The following is a 20,390-nucleotide window of genomic DNA, read 5'->3' as shown; positions in this document are numbered from 1 at the left end:
ACTCACCTTCCTCCCAACCTTGTTCCTCCTTCACTGTCTTCTTCCTCAGCAAATGACATGCCATCCACAAAGACACAAAATAAGGAATCCTCCTTACCTCCTCCCTGTTCTCATCAACATCCTTCATATTCAAACAACCACCAAGTTCTGTAGACTCTACTTCCTAAATCTCTTTGGAATCCATCCACACCTTCCCATTTCCAAGGCCATCTTAAGTACCCTGGCATTTCTTATTTGGGTTTATGCAACTATTTCCTAACTGGTCTTCCTGCCTTCAGTCTTGTCCCTTTGCAATCCACCTCTGCAAGTCTTTGGATGCCATGGAACAAGTGGTTTGAAGCACAGACTCTGGAGTTAAACCTGGCTTTGAATCACAGTTCCACTATTTCCTAACATATGACTTTGGGTAAGTCACTTAACCTCTGATCTCAATAAAATAATGCATGGAGAGCCATTAGCACAGTGTAACTAGTAAACTCACAGGAAATGCCAGCTGTAATGAATACCTTTCCGGCCTCACTCTTGCTAGTCTTCCCTTTGAACTCCATACTGCATGCACACTGAATTTCCTTTAGATCCTCAAGTTAGGCCTTTTAAAAAATTCTCAGACCTCACACATGCTGTTCCACCTCCTTGGTCCCTCTGGAAAACATCTACTTGTCTTTTAGCTTTCAGACGTCCATAACTGTGGGAGCATGGCTTGGTCAGCTGTGGGGTCGTTGTGTGTATGGAGAATAGAACTCCTATGGGCCAGATACAACCTTGTACCAAGATGTCCAGCTTGGGGAGTGGAGCACAGGTTGGATTTCTACCCACACTAACCCCTCAGTTGTGCAGTGAGCAACTTTGAGGACTCCTTAAGGAGACCTGCCCTGGACTTTCAGATTAGGTAGGTCCACCTGTTAAAGTCTTTTATACCTTGGATCTTGGAGTTCCCCTCTTGGAAGACTGATCACACTTTGTTATAATTAGATGCATAAATGTCTGATTCCAGACCCCAAGCTCTTAACCATTGTCATATGCTGCCCCTGCCCCTTAGGAAGGGGGCTCTTTCTCCAACAGCATTACAAGCAGAGGGTGCTGGGCCCCAAATGGAAGGAGCACCCCAGCAGACACTCAACAGTCACAGAACTGTTGAAATAACATCTGAACATCCATGACCATCCTAGTTCTCTGACTCCAGTCCTGCTCTTAGATTTTTGGCTTCATTTCTTGACCTTGGTCATATATTCATTCATACATTTAATAAGTACACGTGCTAAGGACTGGAAATATAAAGGTACCACACACATCATGTTCCCTGCCCTCAGGAGCTCCCCAGCCAGTGGGCAGAATTTACCTCAACATTCAGAAGTGAAAAAAATATATATAGTAATTTTGTTTCCAATGACTAAATTCAACTTTGCTCCCCAGTACTTAGCACAACGTCTGAAATAGTAACTGTTGAATAAATGCTGGTTGAATGCATGCACAAGAAAAGGAAATACTTTGGGAGGAGACAGAAACTAGCATTTATTGAACCAAGCATAGTGTCAGGTCCTTTACACATCCAATGTATTTTAAACTTCACAATGGTAAAGAGGGCAATACAAACTCCACTTTTGAGATGGGGGACTGGATTACTCAAGTGAGAAATTCTGGCACTTGAATTAAGAAGGCCTCAAGAACTCAGAATATTAAGGAGTACTGTGTGGTGTACTGAATTAGGAAAGGGAACATTACAACTGGCTAGGGGAAGTCACTGAGACCTGTTAGATTTTTCCTGTGAAAGATTAACTACTTGGAGAAGTTTATTAACTTCATTAGTCCATTCAAGAGAACATTCATGGCAAGAAGTAATAGATGAAGGAGAGATTTCAGGTCAATTTGTAGCAATTAACTCCTCGAGTCTAATGTAGTCCCCAAACCACCCTTTTTAGTCCAATTACCAGAGTCTAATTTGCTTTCAAAGCTAAGAATCATTCTAGATCCTCCCTGCCCCTTTCCTCCCATCTCCAATTACGCTGTCTTGTTAATTCTACCATCTCTCTCTGCTCTGCCTTCCCTTTTCCATTCTTGTTGCCACTGCCTTTGCCAGACTCCCATCGCCCCCACCAACTTCCTTATTGCAAAAGCTTTCTTTTCTTTCTACCTCACTCCTCCTACCCACTAGATATCGACAATCACAGCAGTACCAAGCATGACCCTAGCACAATGGATTAATTATTGGGTTCATCATTGTGACTTCATCTTGCAACAATTAGAATACAAAAGTTCTTGAATAATCACTAACATTTCAGTTTTAGGATCTATGGTAGAGATTTTAAATTGTATCCCTTGTACCATACTCCTTTTATGGCACAGTAAAATAGTTTTTAGCTGGACAACGTTGTCCAGAATAAAGACTACTTTCTCCAACTTCTTTTTATAATTATATGTGGTTATATGACTATGTTTTGGCCAGTGGGATGTAAGCTGAAGTGCCCTGAGGCAGCTTCTAGGAAACTTTGCTTAAGAGACAGTTGGCATTTGTTCTTTCATCTGCCTTCCTCCATTCTGCTGCATGGAGGTGGGTGTGACAGCTGGAGCCCATATTGAACCATGAGCATATCCCAGGGAATGATGGTGCCATGAACTGAGGATTTCATGGAGCAGAAGCTCTATATCAGACTGTTCCTGGACTTTTACATGACAGAGAAAACAAGCTTCTAGCTTGTTTAAGCCACTGTTATATTTTTCTCACTGCAGTTATATTAACAGTATCTATCCAAGAGTCACAAATAAACTCATTTGTTCTCTTTATTGTAAGTTCATTTCATTTAAATCATATATAATCATGTTTACCCTCCTGCAAAAAGTATCGCAAATACAAGCTGAAGCTAGTATTTGTTCTTTATCTCAATGGCAGATATGTTTGGAAGAAGAAATGACCCGTGGAACAGCTGGTTTTACATTTAGAACGTCCTTGAAATCACGAGGAGTGTTTCCGTACTGACAGGTGATTGATTGATCATTGAGCTCCTCATCCAAGAGACTTGGCATGGGACGTCAGAGCAGACTGGTCTATGGTTCCACAGGTTCATGAACTTCTAAATTCATGCAACTATTTATTCACTCAAGAAACATTGATTGAGCTCCTCTGTTTGCTAGACACTAGGGAGTGCAAGGTACTGAGGAAAGAAAGTTGAGACTGTCGCCTTCAATGTGCTCATGGTTTAAAAGGAGACAGGAAGATGTATTATAATTACAGTGATACAGAAGCTAGGAAGAGGCATGAACTAAGCATTGAGAAAGTACAAAGGGAGGAGTGACATTCTTTCTGGTGACTGCCAGCAGAGTGAATTAACTCAAGGTGGGGACGGACGCTTCATGAGGGTAGGGCCCATCTCTTTTTCTCATTGTAGCCTGGCACCAAGCACAGTGCCTAGAGTTTAGTAGATTCTCCACAGATATTTGCTGAATGAATGAATAAAGCATAGCCAGTGAAAAACCAGGGGCTGGTCGGGCAATTCTAGGACAGAACAGGGAAGGGGTCACCCCACAAGACTGAAGGTTCCCAAGGGCAGGGGCCTCATCATGCTCACAGTTGCATCCCCAGCATGGAACAAGGAACCTGGTACTGAATGGATGCTCAAAAAAATCTGTTGACCTTGCATTTGTCCAAAAAGTTGGATGGCTCATCCAAGTTCCAGAGTTAAGGACAAATTAACACAGGATAGCAAGGCAAGGTTAGGGTCAACACAGTAATACTTCAGTGCTCATCAAAGTAAAAACCCTGGCTCTTGCCCCTTGGCTTTAACATTCCTGGAAATTGTGTAACTCTAGAGCAGAATGATTTTGCCCACATTTCAACTAGAGAAAAGAGAGGCATAGATCTTCTGAACATAAAACCACTCTTGTAAATTAGAAGCACAGCAAGTTCAGAAGCTACAACTTCTCAATTCCTAGGCTGCAGAAATAAAAATTCTAGGTTGCCTAGAAAAAAGGTGGAAACCAAAATTGATTTCCAATAGAGATCATTTATCATTTATCTTCGTAGGGTGAGTACACTGATTTGTCTCCGGTTTACTGTACTGTGATCTTTGCCCTCTTTCGTCACTCTGATCATAAAGAATACTAACAGTAAGGCGTGAAGCCACCACTGCAGAAAGGTGAAACGTGTATGTTTTAATGAGGGTGAACAGGGAGAAACCTGAGAAAGTTCAACCAATAATCACAAAACCCCACGTAGCTGGCTCTGGTTACAGCTTTCTTTACCTCTTGCTGAGGACACACCCACAACATGGGTTATTCTGTGCACCTGGTACACATTTGCCAAAGAATTAGGGACATCTCAACTGTCATCACAAATGTGACCATCCTCAGTTCTGGGTCAGACTTCATTCTTTCTCTATTAAAGCAAGGGGCATCTTGTTTTACAATGAGGGCCCTCTTTCAGCACTGGGGGAGCACAAACTGCCAGGTCACACTCGGCTGCCTCCCTCCAGCCCTGCTTGCTGCCCGCCCGCCAGCTGCACAGGGTCTTACCCTCCATCTCCCTGACGACAGGTGTGACTTTTGGAGAGTCCATGCCTCATTTAGCTCTGGTAATGGCTTAACTGAGTCGGAAAAATGCAAGGACAGGAGCGTGATAAAAACCAGCTGAGTTGGGTCCCCGTTAGTCATTGGAAAAAGCTATCAGGGAAGGGAGGTGAAAGGATGAACGGGAATGGGGAGGAGCAGCACGGGGGGCGCCGAGCAAAGTGGGGCAAAGAGCCGAGACAAAGCAAATAAAGAAGACAAATAGGAGAGGAAACGAACATTCATTAATGTTGTACTATAAGCTCCTTGACGCAGGGCCTGGTCTGTCCCTTTCGTGGCCTGGGACCTGGAGGGGCTCCGTAAAGGACTGAATATGTGTGGAGTGCCCATGGCATGATATACTGTCTTAGAAGTTTATGAAACTATTGCAAGAAGAAAGAAAGTGACAGAAGAAGAAAAAAGAAATAGAATGGGTGTTGAGGGGGGTGAACAATTAAGGTTAAAAAATGACAAGAAATGCTCATTTCTCCGGTCCAGGATCTTGTGAGTTGAAAGTAAGTGGACACTGGCTTTGGGCGTTAACATTACTAATGCAGGGAGGTCCAGGACTGAGTGAGTTCCTTGGGACATGGGACACGAGTTACGAAATTCCTTGGCTTGGAACATTTCCCTTAAGTAAGCTCTGCTGATGGATATGTGGATACCCACAGACTTAATGAAACGGTTCAGGTGAAAAGCAAAGACATGCAAGTCATGTTTTTATAAAGAAAAATGCCAGAGCTTCAAGTCCTACGTGAAAGCAATGTTTCTGTGGAATAACATCCTCAGTATTTCCTTTCAAAATCGCAAGGAACCCTGCCTACCCAGGCTGGCGTTTTTCAGCCTGGTGTCCCAAGACGTGCCACCACAAGGTATTCTCATGTAAGGTAAGTTTGGGAATTGATGTGTACTCTGTGCCAAAGGGCACATTCATCTCCCAAAGGCTCTGATAAGTCCTGCAGTAAAGAAAACTGCTTCACTTTAACCCACTCATTCCCAAATTTATTTCGGCCTGGGACACTTTTCTCCCTGCAGGACACTTGTTACAATGCTGTGAAATACAGGCTTGGGAAGTGCTCACCTAGTGGAAAGCATAAATCCCTTCACCTGAGCCTCTCCCAGTCTCTCTGCATGCATTTTTGAATGGAGAGGTATGTCTGCCTCTCACTGGACCTAACATTTTTTGTAACCCCAGCTATGAAATTCCAAAGGGTAGTACCAGAAAGAAGGAAGGACTGAGGTGGGTTAGGTGAATGCTGATGCAGTCTGCCATCATTCTCTGGTCTCAGGCATATATGCCCTCTCTCTTCTCCTGAGGGAGTTTCTGCTATACTCAATAAGTTTGCACACTGAGCCCTTCTCTCTCCTACTTGTAGCTCTTCTGGCCTCGCATTGTGTCCCCCTACAAGGACATTGGAACATGCAGTGGAGTGCTGGCAAACCAGCTCTCTGAAGGCAAAAAGAAAAAACAAACAAAAACAAACCCCCAAATGCCCTGATTTGTAGTGTTTACTGAATACTCCCACCATGGCTAATTTCAAGCTACCAATGGTTTAACAGCCAACTTGCAAAAATCCTTGATATTTAACCATTGGCTCTTGAGAACCGGTAGAACCTATTGCAGCATACCACTGGGACACATCTCTAAGTAAATGGAATCCTGGTCTTTGGAAAAACTGCCCAGATTACTTTATAGGCATTGTGAATCTTTTATCTCCTCCTGTTTCCATCTCTGCTCCAACTGTTAGGAAGCTGCAAGCCAAATTTGTGGCCCAGCTCTAGCTAAGATAGAAACCAAAAGTGTGCATTTTTGTGTTCTCATATTACTTATAGTATTACTTTTTATTTCTTACTGCTCTTATTTCACTCCAATTTCCTCACCATGTTAAATCTTTCATTTTTATAAACAGTGATAGGGATATAAACACACACACAAACAAACAAATGCATAAATCTAGAGTTTTGCTGCAGGCAATTGTGTCCACAGGTGAAACTCCCTGTGTAATTAGGAGGAAGGGGCCTGGGAAAGTCACTTTTGCCTCATTAACTGAGTGGGTAGATTTAAACAGACCATTTGGGACACCAGGTCATTAGTTTAAAATACAGAATTTTAGAGGTAAAAGGGACCTGGAAAGTTTATCTGGTTCACCCTGAAGGCTTCTGACACATTGATGTTTGGATTGTGGTGGCCAATTTTATCATAGTAGGAATTGGAACTCAGAACTCATTGAAAAAACTGTGTGAGGTTTAGTGATGAAAAGGAAGTTATTTTCTTTTTTCTTTTTTTTCTGATTTGTCAGAGCACCCTAGTGTGTTTTAGTATTATTTTAGGTCTTCAGAAGATTAAACTTACTTTCAATTATAGCCTAAAATCTATTATGGGAATTCTCGTAGTTTTAATGGACCTCAGGTGCACAAATTGGATTAATCATAATCCTTGGTTGGTGACATATCCTTATCATTGGCCCATGCCTGGTCCTTTTTTATTTCTTTATTTTTATTATTTAAATTTTTTCTGTTCTTATATCTTTCCCATTTTTTCATCAGAGTTTTGGTCCTTTTCCCCTCAAATTTTAAGAGTCCTTTATATATTATGGATTAGCCCTTTATCTGTGATACATGCTGTAAATGTTTTCTTCTAATTTGGCAGCTCTTCTTTGACTTTACCTTACTATGCAATTTTTAAAAACATTATTATGTAGTCAAATTTATGAATTATTTCTTTTATTGCCACTGGATTTTGAGTCAGTGTTAGAAAGCTTCTCCTTACACTGAGTTTATAGCGGAATTCACCATATTTTCTAGTTTATTAAATTATTTTCTATCTTTTTTTTTTTTACATTTAGTTTCCTAATCAGTGTGGAGTTTATTTTTGTGTATGGTGTGAGGTATGGATCTAATTTTATCTTTTTTCCAAGTGGCTGCCTCGTTGTGCCAGCAATGTTTATTAAATAAAGCCCATCTTTGCTTCCATGATTTAAGATGCCACGTTTATTATTTCCATATTTACTCAGATCTAGTTCAGGTCCTTCTATTCTATTCTACTGGTCTGTACATCTATTCTTGTGGCAGTAGTACCCCGTTTTCATTATGGGAACTTATAGTATGGTTTAATACCTGGTGGACTAGTCCAGCTTTTTAGCTTTTATTTCTTAGTGTGTTCCTGGCTATTCCTGCAGGTTTCTTTTTCCTTGTGAACTTGAGCATGAACTTGTCTAGGTCCCTAGATATTTTTATTGGAATTGTGTTACATCTTTATGATGAGGAATCTTCCTAAGAACAGAAATGCCTTTCCTTTTGTTCAAGTCTAATTTTGTGTCTTTCGAGAGTGTTTCATCTTTTAGGTTTTGCACATTTTTGTCAAGTTTATTCCTAGGTATTTAATCACCTTTGTTATTATTATAAATGGGGCTTTCTTACCATTATCTCCTCTAGCTGGTCATTGTTTGTGTCTATGAAAGCTATTGAGTTTTGTATGTTAATTATATATCCTGATACCTTACTGAGTTCTTTTATCATTTAAACTAGCTTTATTGTTCATTGATTCTCTAGTATTTTCTACAAATATTATTTCTTTTTTAATTGAGATAAAATTGACATATAACATTATATTAGTTTCAGGTTTACAACATAATGATTCGACATTTGTATATATTGTGAAATGGTCACACAATAAGTTTAGTTAACACCGTACATAGTCAAAAGCTTCTTTTTCTTGTGATGAAACTTTTAAGATCTACTTTCTTATCAACTTTCAAATATACAGTACAGTATTATTAACTATAGTCACCATGCTGTACATTACATCCCCATGACTTATTTATTTTATAACTGGAAGATTGTACCTTTTTACCAACTTCACCCACTTTTATTTCTCTATTTCTAAGTTATTTTTAATAATGAATAAGCACCTGTGAATCTACCATCCAAAACAAAGAGCGTCAGTACTACCCTATGTTCCCCTCTTGCATTCTGTTCTCCTGCCTCCCTCCCACCAAAGAAGCCATCATCCTGAGCCACGTGTTCATCATTTCTTTGCTTTCCTCCCCACCCCCCATAACACCTGCTTAAAAAAATTTTTTTAATTGTAATAAAGACTCGGAGGATACACATCAAAATGATAAGAATGATTAGATCCCAGTGATGGAATTATGTATTTCTTCCTTGTTTTGTTCTTTGAAGAAAAAGTATTATTTTAAAGTCAGAAGATGTTATTGTAAAATGTTATTTAAAATGATGGCAATATAAATAGACATAAATATTAAATAAGAAGGAAAAATGGTAAAAAAAGAGATTTTACTGTCTACTCATACTATAGATACTCTGAAATATACATTGAAAAATATGCTTATGGATGCTTCTTACTTCTTCATATCCTCCATCCTTTTTTTCCCCTTACTTTTACCTCACCTTTTCTATCCCTCTCTCTCTTAAAATAAACTTTTAATTGACATACAAGACATCAGACCTGTGCACAAATCATAAGAGAATTTTCACAATGTAAACACATCCATGTAGGCAGCATCCAGATCCAGAAAAGAACCAAAATCCCTGAGGCCTCACTCATGACTCTTCCCAGTCACTACCCTTCACCCAAGGTAACCAGCAGCCTCACCTCTATCATTACCAATCAGTGTCCCATGTTTTCGAACTTTGGATAAATGGAATTACATAATGTATACTTTTTTGTGTCTGCCTTCTTTTGTCCACAATTATGTTGCAAGATTCATCTGTATTGTTGTGTGTAACCATAGTTTGTTTTTCTCACTGTTATATAGAATTTTATATGATTATATCAAACATTATCTACCTCCCTGTTAATGAACTGTTTGGGGTTTTAATGAATGGTGCTTCTATGAACATTCTTGAACATGTCTTTCGGTGAAATATGTTGAGTACATACCTCGAAGTGGAAATGCTGGGTCATAGAGTTTGTGTATGTTTAGCTCCAGTAGATACTGCCAAAAAGTTTTTTACATGGTTGTAACTAGTTTATCTTCCCATCAGCAGTATATAAGAATTTCCATTAATCCATCCTTGCCCACCCTTGGTATTGCCAGTCTTTTTGATTGTAGTCATCTCTTGCTTTCCTTTTATATAGATATATTGTATCTACCTGTATTCCTAAAAAGTATTTTAAAAATTTTTAGTTGTTTTAAACTTTATGCAAGTGTATCATGCTGTAATCTTTCGAGACTTTTTTCACTTAATATTATATTAATAAGATTTGCCTATGTTACTCTGTTTTACTATAGTTCATCATTTGATTGCTGTATAATAGTCCACTGTGTGAATATATCACACTTTATGCATGCACTTTCTCACTGATGGGTATTTGGCCTGTTTCAATGACATGGCAATTCTTTCCTTCAAGTTTGCTCCAGGACTGTTCGGGAATCATGCCAAGAGCTCTATGAACTTCTAAAGGCACTTAAAATGGATAACTGCTATTAGCTTCTTGCACATTTGCAAGGCCAAAATGACATGCCCCAGTGTTTTAATCATGCTGTTTTAAAGAAGATTTTTTTCCTCAAAGTTAATGAAAATCACATATATTGGGTTGGCCAAAAAGTTCTTTCAGGTTTTTCCATAACATCTTACAGAAAAACCTGAATGAACTTTTTGGCCAACCCAATATTTTAAAAATTAGGGCCATTTCCTCTTGCTTACTTTACCACTGCAATGAAAGACCAGAGGCAGAAAACTCTCATTCATTTAAAGGTAGAATAGAGTGGTCTTCATTTTTTTCCAGGCTTAACAACCCAAATTTCTTTCAAATGTTTCTGCTTAGGGCTACTTCATATTTTCTAGAGATATACGCTAATATCCCATGGACTTTCTCTAACTCCTTTATGTCATTTTTTAGAGTATGCTAACAAAAATTGGTACCATGTTTGAGACTGACCTAAGGTTGGGAGTCATCATGTCCCAGCCCTTCCATGACTGTGTTTTGTTGCCTTTTGCCCGTAACTCCATAATTTGGCTGACTCACATCCACATTCTGGTCATTTAGGTCCTCTTCATTTTTCTAATATACATTTGCTTGAACAGTCCTATCCGAACTTGTATTTGTATTTTTTAAATCCCCAAATATATCACGGTGCAATTGTTGAATTTGCATTTTATTACTGAAGAACTATAGCCCCCTGTTAAATTCATTTTGGATTTTGTTCCCATTTTTGAAGGACCATGTCTCCCTGTCAGAAAATGTCAGCAAAAAATTTAAGGATTTATCAACTGGCCTCTCCAGCTTAGCGCAGGAGAATCGTGAGCCATCATTTAAAAAATAAATCCTGCAATATGCCACCTTCCATTGCCCCTATGAGAAGATGCTCCATTGCTAATGACATCTGCAGCTGTTCCGGAGGAAGCCTGTCTCAAAGTAATAAGCCTTCCCCAAATAAATCCCATGTATGTCTCTATAAGCCTGACTTTGAAGCTGGATTATCCAACACACCCTCACACATGGTGGAAACCCAACCAATTGATTTTCTGTAATGTGGTACCCCTCAGATAGAAATGTGACAGTATAAAGAGCCTCATATCTGTCAGGCTGGGTACAGGGCGAAGTGAGGTCCCTGCATCAGCAGCAGTACCTGGGAACTTGTTCGAAATGCGAGTTCTTGGTCCTACCCCAACCTACTGAATTAGAAATTCTGGGGGTGGGACCAAGCAACCTGTGTTTTAACAAGCCCTCTGGATGAATCTAATGTACACTCAATTTTGAGAACCACTGCACTAGCTCGGGTTAGTAGTCTGGTCTTGGCCCTGAAAAATCTGTTTCCTAAAAATGATCTTCAAAATGAACGTTTTTTTTTTTTTCCCTCATACTATGACTCTCCCTCCCCCCCCTCACCCCGAGCATAACCTAGCAAAACAGAAATGCACAGGAACACAACAGTTTCCTGTCAATGTCAATTCATTCTTCAGATTCCTTGAAAATTTTCTCATGCAATAATTGCTAACATTTTATGACACTAGTTTTCCAGGAAACACTGTTCAGAAATCATTGCTCCACTGCTAGGGTAACTTTCTGAATCTATAATTCGTATGCATATTCTGTGAACTACAGAAAATGCCCATTTACCGTAGACCAGCCACTTCTTGCCTATTCTCCCAGAGAAATGGAGGGGATTTACCTATCTGGTTACCATTCTCTTCTACCTTTCCCTGGCAGATGCTTTACCCCAAGCCTGCTGGAGGCTCTACCACTATAATTTTTTTTATAGTAGAGTAAAAAAAGGATTCTGAAATCTTGGGGCCTCTATATAAACGTACAGTCTGATTGCAAGTAAAGAATACAACGGGCTACAGTAAAAATGCTGAGGTGTTGCAAGGAGGTGGAGGATTAATTTGATGATCTTATTCCAACGTCGTCTTTCCTGCGATCGCTATCTGGACATGCGGGTGTGCTTGAAAGGACAGCGTGCAGCCAGGAGCCCTTCACACCCCTAAACCAGAGAAAGGTCCTGGAGTCTGAAGCTGCTATTGCATCATTATCTAAAATGTTAGAAGAGAATATAGAGAAGACTGACATGAAAAAGTGTATAAAGCTAAGATAGTTCAGAGAGTTCTTATACATATATAGTATTCTCGGGGGGTGGGTGGGAGGCAGAGAGGGTATATGAATCTAGCTGAGATTCAGCTGATGAAAACTATGGCTGCTCGTCCCAGAAAAATGCACATCTGCACATGATTCTAAATGTCTCAGGGGTTTCATGTACCTGAAAAACAAGGTTATGTGACTTGCCCACAGAGGTAGAGCTAGAATAGAAGGCTTGTTTCCTCATTCCTCTCCTCATGTAGTATCCTTTCCCTTATGACAAAATGTTTATTCCATCATGAGCGGCAACAGGGCATAACCTTTGAAGGTACGGGCTCTGGATGAACCTGGGGTTCAAATCTCTGCTTCGACAACCACTAGTTGGTGACTTGGGGCAAGTTGTTTAGTTTCTGTGACTTTGTTTCCTCATCTGTATAACGATACAGGGATAACAGTAGCAGGTTTGCTTATATTAAAATACTTGTAAGAACTTGGCATAGAGCCTAGCACATAGTAAATGCTCAAGAAACTTAGTTCTTAATGTGATGAGGATAGTGACGCCCCACTTGAATTGAGCAGAACTGTCAGTTTGCCCCCTCCCTCTGGTCCTAGAACACACCTGGTTTAGTTCACCTGCAGCATGGCTACCTTCAAACAGCAAGTGTATGATGATGAGACAGGACTGCTTCAGAAAGCCAGGCAAGCCACCTGACAGCTAGGTTAGAGAAATGGAACCCTCCCAGATGCAGTTAGCATCCTGTCCACAGGGTGGATGAGATTAGCTGTGTGACACACTCTTACATGCGATCATGATCAAAACATTCGCTGACATCTCTAAGGTGACACAGGCCAGATGGCGACATTCAGAAAGCTGCAGAAAGTCTGAACTGACGGCAAGCAGAACAAGCAAGGAAAGTCTGCTGTAGATTCCACAGGGAGGGATGGGTTTCAGGTTCCAAATGTGCAAACCCAACAATTTGACAGGTCAATGCAACAACTTGGAAGCCTGCCAGTGAAGAAACCAAGAGAAAGCCCTCGGGCTTAAGAAACCTGGCAGCGGAGACCGTGGCCTAGAAGCGGTCTGGAGACCGTGGTTCTAGTCTCGGCTTTGCCACTGCCCCTTGGGACCAGCTGCTGCCCTTTCCTGGACGTTGGTCTTTTCATCTGTAAGTGGGCCGGAGTTGAGCAGCGCGGGTTTCGTGGGTCCTGCGAGGACCTGTCTATGCAGGCGGAGCCTCAGTGACGGCTGGGCTTAGAAGTGGCCACTCTTCCTGTCCCCTCCCCTCGGCTCGTGGGTGAGAGGGTCTCCCTCCTCCTTCTTACCCACCGCCCATCTCCTGAGGGCTCAGCCACCGTCCTGCGGCCAGGGGCGCCGTGCAGGGAGAGAAGGGCTCTCCCCGGACGCGGGCTCCTTTCTCCGCCGTCAGCAGCCAGCCGGCCTTTCCGCCTGCGCGTCCATGCCCACATCCGCCGCGGGGCTGGCTGTGCTGGAGCAGAAAGATTGAAGATCGATTTTCAGCCCCAACCCGGCCGTGGCGTCAGCAGGGAAGAGAGATTGTTTTGACTTGTGATGCATGGGGCTAGAGGAGGGGCCCTCTGGCCTCGGGCGCCGGCTCCATGGCGCGGGGATGCTGCCTTTGAGCCTTCCTGGTCCAGGCCGGCCATTCTTCCGAAGGGCCGCCCCTGCGCGCCCCTGCTGGGCTCGGAGCATCCCGGCCCAGGGTCCTAGCTCCCCCAGGGGTTATTGATAACTTAAGACCAGCGACATACTCGAAGCAGAATGAATACGTAATTAGAATCCAGTAATGCCTGGGCCAGAAGGCATCTCGGAATACTTTTAGCTTAAATCTCCCATTTACAAAAGGGTAAACTGAGGCTCAGAGAGGGGAAGCAGCTTGCCAAGGTCACATGGCCAGCCTCTAGCAGTGCTAGGAGTAGGATGTGAATGTCTCTCACTCCATAGAGCTTACTTAGGTAAGGAATGGAAGATTTTCGAAAATTTTTTAGTGTACAAACTTTTTACAAAAGAAAATAAAACAATGGAAATGATGAAATAATTCATATTTTAAGGCATGACAAGAAAAATTTAAACATAAAAATTTTCTCTGCCCATTTTGGCCTCCCCCCTCCTCTCTATTGTGCATTATGCCTTAACTAGACCTCCCCAATGGCAGAAATACCTGCTCAGCTATAAAAGTTAAGTTTTCTTCTTCTGGTGCCAGCCCTGTAGCTCCCCAGAAGGTAACATTCCTTTCTCAATCCCGTAAGCATGACCTTACAGGTCACAATGTAAGGTCACAATGACTTGCATGTGCAGACATCTCTGGTGAACGTTATGTACAAATGCCAACGTATTATTTCCTTAAAGATATTAATTGGTGCAGACTGGTCAGCTGACCTGGGAAGATACTGGGCCGCACCTAATGGAAGTTCTTAGCTTAAATACTTATTTATGACCTTATTAATGTTACTAGCTGTATTACTTGTATTCTGCCTATTTTATAAGATTACTGTTTCTTGCATTACCAAATGTGTGACTGAGCCTCCGATAAAATTAACAACTAGGTGACTTGAAACAATTGACCAAATATATAGTCCTATAAGATCAATGATTTTAACAGTGTAACTCCAGATACGGGAAGAAGCAATAAGAGGGAAGCATTTCCTGGACCATAAGAGACTAGTAAGACAGGCAATCCAGAGGCTTTTGGGCACTGTTAACAGGGCCTAGTCCAATGACAGCACATTGAGTGGCCTATCAACAAAATCCTCACCTGACCTGGGAATGAGCATTCCTAGTGCCCTGGAACAAACTGGTCGTGAAATGCCTCCCAAATCTTGGTCAAAATTAAGACTGAAAGGGAAGGGATTATAAAATAATGTTGCCTGACCTCTTGTTCTATATGAATCAAGTCATTTGCCACTGCAGTCACTGACCTACAGTACATCCTAAAAGGAACTCAGAGCAATAGCACAGGGAGATCAGCTCAGTGCTTTGTGACCACCTAGAGGGGTAGGATAGGGAGGGTGGGAGGGAGACGCAAGAGGGAGGGCATATGGGGATATATGTATATGTATAGCTGATTCTCTTTGTTATACAGCAGAAACTAACACAACATTGTAAAGCAATTATACTCCAATAAAGATGTTTAAAAAAAAAAAAAAAAAAAAAGATCAGGAAAAGGGACTCTGCCCCGGGAAAACTGACAGAACTGGCCCTCAGATAGATATTTTCGGGAGAAATTTTTTATGAACCTGGATTCTTGCATCTTCCCATACTTAGAAAAGCACTAAAACCGTTAACTAAGATGTCTGGTCCTCATGACCAGCAGCAACCTTCTACCAAGACATATGCTTGGTTGCACATACCCTCTTCATCAAAATCACATATATTCTGACCTCTCCGCTTACTTCTTCAGAACAGTTCTCAGAGCTATCTGAGAGACTGACTCCCAGGTTATAATCCTCAGTTTGGCTTGAATAAAATTTTCTATTTCTTTCTTAGATTGACTATTGGCTAATTTGTTTTTGTCGACAGAAAGATCCATCCCACTGGAACATTTACATATTATGTCCAAATGATACAGAATTTTAAATTTGGAAAGGATATTAGAGGTCTTCTGACTCACTCCCTCACTTCAGTCATGGACTGCTTAGTGGCAGAGAAGAGCAGAGACTCCCACAGACCCTGCCACTGCTCCAGCTGTTATTAAATAAGGAAACTCATCTTAATAGAAATACAAATAAAATCCATACACACAATCCAGTAAGAAAGTAAAAAATTTTGCTTCTAGTGTGTGTCCTGATTTTGAGGGAAGGGTGGAGCGGGAGGGAAAAGTATGGAGGCTGGTAAAAAGTGTTTAGCAGACTTAAAAGTGTACATTTAAAACTTAAGACTGTTAACCATAAAATATACACTTAGTATAGAGTATCTTTATAGTGTTGTGGGATCACTAAAATTTAAGCTCAAGGAGTTTGTCTATCTTGTAGGGACGTGATTGCACACAGGCAGGGCTGTGTAAATCAACTGTGGTGACCCTAAGGATCTGAGGGTTAAGTCATTCATAATAAAATGCTAAATATGCGGTTGAGAATGGCGGAAAAGATAAATCAGCGAGTATCTGAGGGATGTATTTGAAAGGAGTGGGATGTTGGGGGATGGAAGGTGGGGACAGGAGGCATAGGAGGGCGTGGCACAGTGGTGGTTCTGTTCTTAGGGGATAACCTTTGCCTCACAGTGTTGTTTTAGCACACGTAAAAGTGTTATTCCTCAATAAACAGACACAGCTCTGGCTGTGTTCTACTCAGACCCTTCCCCTCTTCAAAGTTACCAGCCCTTCAGTCCCTCGGGTTTTCAGGGTCTTGATTCCAGCCAGAGACAGATGGGTCTGTGTAAGTAGAGCACAAGATGTGTGACCTCAATCTGAGGAGCTCAGATTCCTTCCTTTTCTCTGCATCTGGCAACACTATTCATAACAGCAAATAATGGCATTCCATGCCCAACAAGTGAGGACGGGCATGCAAAGATGGTACCGTCTCACAACAGAAGACTGTGCAGTCCTAAAAAACACACGGTAAAACTACCTAAACACATGGGACAATACTTATGATATGCTGTTAAATAAATTTAAAAAACAAATTTACAGAACAGAATGTACAGTGAAACTAATCTGTTCTGAAAATATGAATAGACAAAGGAAGAAAAGATGGAGGAGTATTAACATCCCTGTGAGCTAAACAGGGAAGAGATTACTAGTGTTAGTCCCATGATGCTGAAAACAAACAACAGCAAAAACAAAATTACTTGAGGTTCACGGGGATTAAGCAACTTACTTGCCCAACATTACATAACTGGTAACTGACAAAGCCTCAGCTGGAACCAGATTTCACATTCCTGATTCAATGTTCTTCCACTGGACCATTCTAAGCCACTCCTTCTCCAGATTGCTGGTGTCCCTCATAGGTATAACATTTCAGGAAGGACATGTTACTTTAACGTAGCCATACTGACATGGCCACAGGGTCATTTAGATGCCTTTAGAAAGACATCCTCCCTGCTTCCTGAATCTCTCATCGGCAAGTCGTGTGGGCAAGCTGCCAGGCACTTTACGCACACACTCTCTGCACCTAGGCTATCAGAGCTGGAGGGGACCCTGGGAAATACTCAGCAAATGAGAAAATGAAGGGTCAAGACAAAGTGAATTGTCTTTACCCCCAGCTGGGAAAGGACACTCCTAAGGGCCTCGTCCAGTCCCCATTATCTCACTTTGTAGAATCTACTCTGAAATAATGCTGTTGTCTTTTAGAGGCTATCCCAGAAGAAGACCAATCCCACCTCAAACCTGAAAGAAAGGGGCCGGCAGTTCTCCTTTTCTGGTAGAATTCTTAGTTGATGTGCCTGGGTCAGGAGGAAGAGGCTTGATAGATGTGGATGCAGGTATCTTGTGTGGAGAATGTGCTAGCTTAATGGGATCTCAAAGGAAGTAGGAGAAGATGAGAGCTAATAGACAAATAAGAGAGAGGTGAGTAAAAGGTAAAAGGTATCTGCCATAGCTGTTCATTAAACCCTCCCAACGATCTCCACAGATGTTTTCTCCACTCACAGGATGAATTTTGTGACACTCAGAGATGTGAAGCAATGTGGCCAAGTCACACTGTAATAAATGATGGAGAAAGAATTTAAACCTAGGGTGGATTGTTCCCAGAAGACTTCACTGGTGTACTGGAGATTTTTGTTGTTGTTTTTATTGTTACAGTCTTTCTAGCTGTAATAGATCAGTAAAGAGTCTACATCTTTAATAAAAGATTTGAGTTTGAATGGCTTAATAAAAACTGCAGAATTAGAGCCTCTTCCATACCAATTAGGTTCATTCTTAATATCTGTTGAATGAAAGATTAATAAATTCAGAGCTTCCTCCAAACCTCTGTAGATCCTTACTCTACCCCATTGTGGACCATCCAGGTGAAGATCTGCTATGGGCAGGGAGAGGCTGGGGCTGGGGCGGGGGCTGGGACAAGAAAGACTTTAACACCAAATGGTGAGGAGTGATGATTCTCCAAGGAAGGCAGTAAGGGGAAAAGAAAATGAATGATAGCCTTAAGGTGGAATTTGGCAAAGTGTTCTTGGTCAAATATATATGGAAACACAGTGTCAAATAAAAGTAAACATGTCTCTTTACTGCAGGATTTATACAGAGTCTAATGTCCATCGTATAATCTCCAAGAAAAGGACATAGTAAATAAAGTTGAAAGTTAAGACAAAATAATGTCATTTTGTTAATTTTCTTCTTCTTATTTTTTCTCTTCCCTGGATCTCAAGTTCAAAGTGCTGTAAGTCCTTGATTTCTATGATTTATTCAATTGGTTTGTGGTTAACTGTGATTCCCTGATGATGATGAACAGGGATGCTGTTCTGTGTTTCTCTAGAAATTTTCAGTCTATGTCACACTGGATTAGTTGGAAATAATCAGTACTATCTGACACGTCACTGGCTTCTGGCTTATTGTCATAAGTTGCCAAACTTTCTGCGTGTTGTTTGGTATTTAGCATTGGCTGGGATTGAGATTGGGAGAAGAACAGGAAGGAGTGGTCAGATGCAGGCAAGCTCTGGGAGGAGGTAAATTGCTGCTCCTTGTGATTGACACCAGAATGGACCATCCTTATTTGTCATCTGCCTTGGAATCAGGTGTCACTTTTCTTTCTCTCTTTTATAAAAGCATTTTTACTGAAGTAAAACTAACATACAACAAAGTTCACAAATCATAAAAGTACAACTTGATGAATTTTTACAAATGTATAACATCCATGTAACCGCCAATCAGATCAAGACATAGAGCATTCCCAGCACCCCGGAAGACTCCCTCATTCCCCCTCCTAGTCAATTACACCCCCAACTACTGTTCTGATTTCTATTACTTGAGATTAGTTTTGCTTATCTTTAACTTCGTATGTAACTCAGAGCATGGCGATGCTTGTTACCCTGCAGGTTAATGCACCTTAGTGTAGCCATTACTCACACCCCAGCTGCCACATGTGTTCATCATGGTTGACATAACGTGTGTATACACCTATGTGCGTGCAGGTATACCAGCATGGGAGCACTGGAATGAAACTTGTCACAGAATTCTGAATATTTTACCTTATGTGCAAAATGCTGTTGAAATGGCAGAGAAACAGAATGGAATCATGAAGCCAATTATGTTCCCAGCAAGGGTACCAAAAGGCCTTATGCTCTAGATCAAACCAAGACTGAGAGGCAGGGACTCCTCCTGTCTAAATCACAAAGAAATAAAGAACATTGAGATCACACTATTTGCTATTCTACAATAGATCTCAAATGTCTGACTCATCCTCCAAATGTCTCATCAAACTGGTGTGATAGGCGGCATGTCTCCATCCTTCTAACCTTTAACTGGCAGCTTTGCCACTCTAACCTCCATGGTTGGCCCAGCCCTGACCCAGGTTTTGAACCAGTTCCCACTTCTGGTGCCAGGAAGGCAGCTCTTCCTGTTGAGACCTAGCTCAACAGATTTCCCCTTCACTCTGGGCTGCTGTGACTTTGGCGACCCCAGTCTTGGTGAACTCTGATCCCAGTTACCCTGGTGCCAGGTTTGAGTCTCTGATCCCTGACCCAGGCTGGGTCTCCCTAATGCCAACAACCTGTTCTTCTGGAGCTTGGACTATTGCAGCCCCATCCTTGCCTGGACTCAGGAAATGAGCCCTATATTGTTTCTATAGGTAGGTTACACCAGGCTGTCAACCTCTGCAAATCTGCAAATGAATCATGTCACCACTGCTTTAGGGGCCATTTGGATCTTAAGTGAAGCCAGTTAGATTTATCTACGAAATACAACTATCCACCTCATATCTGTCTACCTCTCCCTGATTCACCGACACCCCACCTAGTCCAAGCCATCATCTTCTATCTCCTGAATGACAGGTTCCTAACTGGTCTCCTTCCTCTCACGCTTCCTTCTAAATAATCCATTCCCCACCCCACCCCATCCCCATTTTTCACATAGCAATTAGAGTAATCTTTTAAATACCGACTGATCTGCCTCTCCTAAATGATCTAAATCTAAATGATCTGCCTCTCCAACTCCATTTTGTACAATTCTCCCTTTGCTCATTATATTCAGCCATTCTAGACCCTTACCTGTTCCTGGAACACACCAAGCTCTTTGGCCTTGCTGTTACCTCTACCTGAAATGCTCTTCTTCTGTCTGCCTCCTTCTCATCCTTCAGGTCTGACCTCAAATGTCTTTCCTGACTAATATATCAAAAGTTGCCCTCACCTAGTCTCTGACAT

The 20,390-nt window shown here is 41.5% G+C and overlaps 1 protein-coding gene across 6 annotated transcripts in view; it reads right to left on the bottom strand.

Moving 5' to 3' along the window:
- Nucleotides 1-20,390, bottom strand: part of CASR (calcium sensing receptor) — an 80,406-nt gene that overhangs the window by 30,847 nt on the left and 29,169 nt on the right. For 2 of the 6 annotated variants that reach the window (XM_082394877.1, XM_082394875.1), the window contains exon 2: nt 13,410-13,569. The exons of 3 other annotated variants lie outside the window; for them this stretch is intronic. The gene's annotated coding sequence lies outside the window, so the exon portion shown is untranslated. Of the gene's footprint in view, nt 1-13,405; nt 13,570-20,390 lie in introns of all 6 variants that reach the window. One more of the 6 variants, XM_082394876.1, reaches the window with a different exon arrangement.

The sequence above is a fragment of the Balaenoptera borealis genome (assembly GCF_965194805.1).
Source record: "Balaenoptera borealis genome assembly, chromosome: 5".
Classification (NCBI taxonomy): Eukaryota; Metazoa; Chordata; class Mammalia; order Artiodactyla; family Balaenopteridae; genus Balaenoptera; species Balaenoptera borealis.
The sequence above is the reverse complement of the archived record's forward strand: the minus strand, read 5'-3'. Positions and strand labels throughout refer to the sequence as shown.